A 7544-nucleotide genomic window follows, 5' to 3' on the forward strand; every position below is an offset into this window, starting at 1 on the left:
AGCTCGCCCCGTTTGGAAGGCGGGCCGGGGGGATGGCAGCCCAAACGGAGGCGTTTCCGCGAACATAGACTTAATGTCCTCAAAGGTCTGGTGACACATAGGACCTTATTCAGAGTCGGTCGCGAGCGCTGAGCGCTCGCAACCGACTCGATGTTGGTCCACTGGGCATGCGCACGACGGAGACGGCTCTGTCATGCGCATGCGCGAGCCCCTGCTAATGACGGGTGATCCGTCGTTAGCGGGGTCGAAGCAGACGGAGCGAGCTGTCAATGTTGATTGACAGCTCGCTCCGTTTGCTGGGCGGGCCGGGGGCGTGCCTGGCCAAACGGAGGCGTTCCAGTAGGAACGCCTACCATTTGGGGGAGGCCCCACTGACATCACTAGTGATGTCAGTGGAGAGCTTCCGGCTCTGTCAGAGCCAGAAGCTCTCCGGGGCTTACGACAAGTGAGACCCTACCCTAGGGTCTTGTCGTAAGCCCTGATGGTCGCGATGGTCTCCGACCATCACGACCATCACCGGAGCGGTCGTTAGAGCTGTGGGTGTAAACCCACAGCCTAACGACCGAAACAGAGGCGGGCGGTCAGGATGCAAGCGGCCGCCCAGTTTCTGAGCAACCGCTTGCATCCTCCGAGGACATTAAGTCTATGTTTGCGGAAACATTTCTTTAGGGTCCTAGTTGTTCGACCCACATATTGTGTAGGACAGTCACAGTTAAGTACATACACAATGTAAGTGGACTCACAGTTTATATGACTTGTGATATCAAAAGTAATATCAGTTGTATCTGATGTGAAATGTTTGTTTTTATTGATATGCTTACACGTAAGGCATCTTGTACGGTTACAGGGAAAGCAACCTAATGGTTTCACTGGAAGCCAAGTATTCGTTTTTGTATCCCTATTATATTTTCTTATGAAGGTACTTGGGGCCAGGAAACTTTTTACATTTCTATTCTTTTTAAAGACAACTGTCGGTTTTGGAGCGATATTATGTGAAAGAATTGGATCACATAATAAAATTTTGTAATTTTTGTTAATAATTGTCTTTATTCTTATTGATTTATTGTTGAATTGGGAAATAAATAATAAAGAGGTGTCTTTCTTCATAGAATTGGTATTAGTTTCTGAAGATAGAGAGAAATTAGCTATATTAGCCAGAGTATCGGTAGGTTCAATTGGAGTGCTATCATAAAGGGTATTCATTATAGGCTTAGACCTATAGGTAGTTTCTGCATGAATTTTGGCACTCTCTACTAGATCAAGGGGATATCCTCTCTTAGTTTATCAGCATGCAGATGAAAATCTTCGTCTCTCGTGCAATTCCGCCTGACTCTCCCCATTTGGCTCTTAGGAATATTATCAATCCATGGATGTTAATGTCTGCTCTGATAATGGAGATAAGAGCTAGAGTCTACTGGTTTGGTATAGAGAGTCGAGATGATTCTATCATCTGCAGTTGACAACGTTACATCTAAAAAAAATAATTCAATTATGACTAAAGTGCGAAGTGAACCGTAAATTGAAAGTGTTAGTATTCAAATAAGTAGTGAAATTAGTGGCAGAAAAAATATTCCCATTCCAAATAAAAAATAAATCATCTATGTAACGGGCATAGAACATCAGATTCGGTCCGGCTATACTGTCCCATATGAACTGATCTTCAAATATGCCCATATAAATATTGGCGAAGCTCGGAGCGAATCTGGTGCCCATGGCCATTCCGTGAATCTGTAAATAGTGGGTGGAGTAAAAAACAAAATAGTTATGTTTCAGAATAAAATGAATACAATTTACCAAAAAATCCCATTGATCATATGAAACATCATCATCTTTATCTAGCATTTTCTCAACTGCCGAGATCCCAGTCTCATGCGGAATATTGGTGGAAAGAGCCTGGACCTCCAGGGTAAGAAAAGCATACCCTGGACGCCAGGCGATAGTGCTCAGTTTAGTGAGTAAGTCCGAGGTATCTCGAATATGTGACCTCTGTCTAGTGACATATTTTTGCAAAAAGTGATCAACAAAAAATGATAAATTGGAAGTGAGTGAATTAATACCAGAAATAATAGGACGCCCTGGTGGAAAAATCAAAGACTTGTGAGTTTTAGGTAAATAATAAAACACCGGTGTAATAGGGTGATTAATAAACAAAAAGTGAAATTAATCCTTACTTATAAGGTTTCTATCTTTTGCATCATCTAATAACGTTTTGAGTTCTTACTGAAAGTTTAATGTAGGGTCATCCTCCAAGGTCTGATAGAAATAAATATCTTGAAGTTGAGTCAAAGCCTCCTTGATATAATCTCCAGTATTCAAGATGACGACCCCACCGCCCTTATCAGCGGGCTTGATGGTAATGGAGCCGTCATCTTGAAGGGTCCTAAGAGCAAGCCTCTCACCGTGTGACAAATTTATTTTTCCTAAATCTCTGTTAGGATTAGAATTGCAAAGATTTTGGAATTCTTTAAGCGTGTTTTTATAAAATAATGTATATTTGAACTTTTATGGCTGAGTGGGTAGAAGTTAGATTTCTTTTTAAATTTAGTTCTATTTATGAGAGAAGAACCTTTTAAATCAAACGTTAGAATTTCTTGTTCTTCTAACCCTCCCTCAGCCTGTAATAGTTCTAAAGTAGATACACATTCCAAATCATTACTATCCAGAAAAATTGGATCATCAATTTTCTCTAGTTTATCTTTTTTAATTTTAGAAAAGAAATATCGTTGTCTACATAGTGATCTTACGTAGCGGTTGAGTTCAGAAAATAAGTTAAATAGGTTTGGGTTTGTACTCAGGGCAAAGTTTAGGCCCTTAGAGAGTAATGATGTTTCAGTCTCGCTCAGAGGTCTAGTGGATAGATTAAAAACACCTGTTGTTTTTAATGGAATCTTGGACGTCTCAGATCTCCTCCCTTCCATTCCCCTCTTTCCCCTAGCTCTCTTGTTGTTTTGGGGTTCTCTCTTGGAGGGGTAAGTAGCGATTGCGACTGGGGAATGTCCTCCAATCTTTGTCTCTGTTGGAAAAATCCCGTTGGTTCAACTGATTAGTTCTTTTTTTGGACCTTGCTCCTAAATCAGGTTTATGTGATCTATCAGGGGCTACATCATTTCAATCTGAAATGGTATGTATATTAGTAGAATTTGTAATAATATTAGTTCTAACTGGTCTAGGTCTATAGGAAGATGTGAGTGGTGAGTTGATTCTATAGTTTGGAGGTAACCTCTGTCTAGAGAATGGTCTCCTTGAATAACTCTTAGGGTGGGTAAGCGATTGGTTTTCATCTCTTGATAATTTCTGTCTTTTCTTTGCTATAAGTTCTTTCTCATATGAAATGACTGTTTGGCTTAGTTCTGATTCTCTCCTATTAAATTCTGGATTATCCTTAAATTGTAATAGGTCTTTGGCCATGGGCATCAGATTCGCTCCGAGCTTCGCCAATATTTATATGGGCATATTTGAAGATCAGTACATATGGGACAGTAGAGCCGGAGCGAATCTGGTGTTCTATGGCCGTTACATAGATGATTTATTTTTTATTTGGAATGGGGATATTTTCTCTGCCACTAATTTCACTACTTATTTGAATACTAACACTTCCAATTTACGGTTCACTTCGCACTTTAGTCATAATTCGATTGATTTTTTTAGATGTAACGTTGTCAACTGCAGATGATAGAATCATCTCGACTCACTATACCAAACCAGTAGACTCTAGCTCTTATCTCCATTATCAGAGCGGACATTATCATCCATGGATTGATAATATTCCTAAGAGCCAAATGGGGAGAGTCAAGTGGAATTGCACGAGAGACGAAGATTTTCATCTGCATGCTGATAAACTAAAAGATGATTTTCTGATGAGAGGATATCCCCTTGATCTAGTAGAGAGTGCCAAAATTCATGCAGAAACTACCTATAGGTCTAAGCCTATAATGAATACCCTTTATGATAGCACTCCAATTGAACCTACCGATACTCTGGCTAAAATAGCTAATATCTCTCTATCTTCAGAAACTAATACCAAATCTATGAAGAAAGACACCTCTTTATTATTTATTTCCCAATTCAAAAATAAATCAAAATGAATTAAGACAATTATTAACAAAAATTACAAAATTTTATTATGTGATCCAATTCTTTCACATAATATCGCTCCAAAACCGACAGTTGTCTTTAAAAAGAATAGAAATGTAAAAAGTTTCCTGGCCCCAAGTACCTTCATAAGAAAAGATAATAGGGATACAAAAACGAATACTTGGCTTCCAGTGAAACCATTAGGTTGCTTTCCCTGTAACCGTACAAGATGCCTTACGTGTAAGCATATCAATAAAAACAAACATTTCACATCAGATACAACTGATATTACTTTTGATATCACCAGTCATATAAACTGTGAGTCCACTTACATTGTGTATGTACTTAACTGTGACTGTCCTACACAATATGTGGGCCGAACAACTAGGACCCTAAAGGAACGTTTCCGCGAACATAGGCTTAATGTCCTCAAAGGTCTGGTGACACATAGTGTCTCCAGACATTTCTCTGAGGTCCATCAGAACAATCTGGCTTGCCTAAGGGTCACAGGGATAGAACATGTTGGCAGTACTGTAAGGGGTGGCGATAGATATAAGAAATTATGTGAAGCAGAATCCAAATGGATCTTTAAACTTCAAACACTTTCTCCAGATGGTCTTAATGAGGCACTTGAATTTCATAATTAGTATATTTCATGTGGGTGCGGGGTAGACTGTCGCCGCTTCTTATGTACTGCCCGGTCAACTAAGTGGTCATAGCCTATCCCCCACCTCTCTTTTTTTGTTGCTGTGGTTGCTGCTGTTGTTTTTTCATTCATTATGTTCTTTTCTCATTTTTGGTATTTCTGTCATTCAATTTATTTATCACGGTATACCATGTATACATCAGTTACATTTATATATATTTTTTTCTGTACCCTCATTAATAGTCTACATGTTATAACTTGGATGTGGTATAGTCATTTAGTTAGTGAATAGTGGTTGAGTCTGTAATATGACCTATATTAGATATGAGGATTTAGATGTAAATTAGATGTCTTCACTCTTATGTATTGCTAAGTCGGGGTAGCGACTATAACTTTTCTATTTAAACACATTACATATGTGTCAGCTTTTTTTGTGTTTTTTCTGGTCATTTTCTTTTTCTTTTTTCTTTCTTGATAATAGGTTAATATTGTACTTTATTCTATTTTATTTTTATTTTTACATACACCAATTTATCTCCTGTATTACTAATAAATATCTTTATCGAATCAGATGAGATAATTTTATTATTATTGTTATTATTTTTTACTTTAATTTCTATTTTTATAATTATTATATATTATAAATTAATCAATATTTGAAATACCCTGACTTAATAAGTCATATTTATGATGGGACACCAGATTGATTTTTACCTATTGTAATATGTTATATATCTATATCCTATATTTATTTCTAACAATCATGCTAATTAACATTATTGTTCTTATCATTTTTATATATTTATTTTCTTTATATTTATTATCCATAAATTAAGTTATGCATACTAGTCTATTTATTTAATGGAGTAATATTCCACAGTCAATGATGTATGTTGTTTTAACTAGACATAATGAATTATAAACCTGCTGAATGGCTTTCTGAATGTACCATCATGGGTTAAAACAAATCAATTCAAATTGATGGATTGACCAATTAAATTGATGTGGGGGTTATTTAAACCAGACAACAGACATTTGGGAACATCTTGGCTTGAAAAAGGCTACGGTGGTAGCCGAAACGCGTTGCTGTTCCCCTGGATGCCTGGAGATTCAACCTGCCTACAGTTTTTTTCTTCCACCTTTTTAATACAAGCTGCAGTGGATTGCCGAATCCAGCTTCCTGTCTATCGTGACTTACATTGCTGTAGGAGCCGTAGGAGCAGAGGCTTATCTGTTATTGAGGATCAGCAGGATGCCTATCCATCGCCCATGCCGCTGCCCTCCTGAGTAAGCTGTCACCGGCGCACTGCATGCGAGTGCATATTACTGCTATGGCTTGCTCTCCACTACATGCCGGTCACCAATTAGCCGTCTAAGAGATACTGCGGCTTCCCTTGGAGATGCTTTACAGCTGGGGCTTCACACTTGTCACGATTGGTAATTGTCTGCTTGAGAGACACAGCTGACCCCTTGGAGACGGCTCCTAGCTGGCGTCTCATACTACAAGTGAGTTCTATTACGAGCAATTCATCTATGCAGCATACAGCTTACAATCAGGTGTACTCAGGATAGGGGATGTCAGTTTTATTTGTATGACATACCCCGTACACTGACTTTATACGAGACTTATTTGTTTCATACAGAGAGCCTGTTATATGTCATCCAGATTTGGGCAATACCTATGAACCACCTCGTTTTAAATGCTGGTATAATATCCCTGTATCCTGTTTTGTGCTGAACCAATACGTGAAATTTAATATACAGCATAACCACTGAGGCAATTTTTTCCGGTCTCCAGGCTACCATACTTGTTTACTTGTATAAATATCCTCCAATTGAAGGATTATTGATACATTGACTCGCTTTGACAAGGATCCCCAGGTATATTATTGCTACTTCGTATTGTAGTATTGTATCTATTTAGCAGATACAAGTCAATTCAAGACTGTTTCTTTTAATTCTTTTTTATGTGTCGAGAGTCTGATCAACTCTATTGCATTGTTATTTTATTATTTTTCATTATTTCCTGTTTGTCTATGTGTGGCTAATTAGCCTTGTTTTATTAAAATCAATTGTATAATCCTATTATTGTATCTTGCTGGTGTCCCAACATAGACTTTAGAGTGCAGTCTAATTGCCTATTATTTTTATTTTCTATGGTTGACATATCTTAGTTGACTGCGGTGGCTGTGTGTTTGTTTATAGCAGCCAGCCAATGAGTGTCAGACAGACTCTCATTGGCTGCTGCATCCATTGAGGGAGCCGGCTGGAGCTCACTCATGAGCTCCGCCTTCCGGCTCCGCCCGCAGTGGGTGATGGGAGAGACGTCTCTCCCATCCCATAGTGCAGAGCGGGCCCGGAGGAGTGGACAGCGGCGGACGTCGGCAGTAGCAGGGGATCAGGTAAGTTGCTTCTTTTTTGTGTGTGTGTGTGTTTTTTTCTGACACAGCTAATGGGGCTAGTGTGGCTACTAGGGGGCACTGTATAGGGGGTGGCCGCTTCTGGGGGCACTGTATACGGAGGGTCGCTACTGGGGGCACGTTATGGGGGGGATGGCCGCCACTAGGTGCACTGTTTAGGGGGAGCCGCATTATGGGGGGGATGGCCGCTACTGGGGGCACTGTATAGGGGGGACTACTACTGGGGGCACTGCATAGAGGGGACTACTACTGGGGGCACTGCATAGAGGGGACTACTACTGGGGGCACTTCCTGAAATTATGGGGGAGGGGGGCATCAGTCTATTACCTTTCCCAGGGGCACTCGGATCCCTAGATACACCCCTGGCTGCACCTGTCTCTGCCTGGCCTATCCTCACACTTACT

Source organism: Taudactylus pleione, unplaced genomic scaffold (assembly GCF_031769625.1).
Source record: "Taudactylus pleione unplaced genomic scaffold, aTauple2 ptg000393l, whole genome shotgun sequence".
NCBI classification, from domain to species: Eukaryota; Metazoa; Chordata; class Amphibia; order Anura; family Myobatrachidae; genus Taudactylus; species Taudactylus pleione.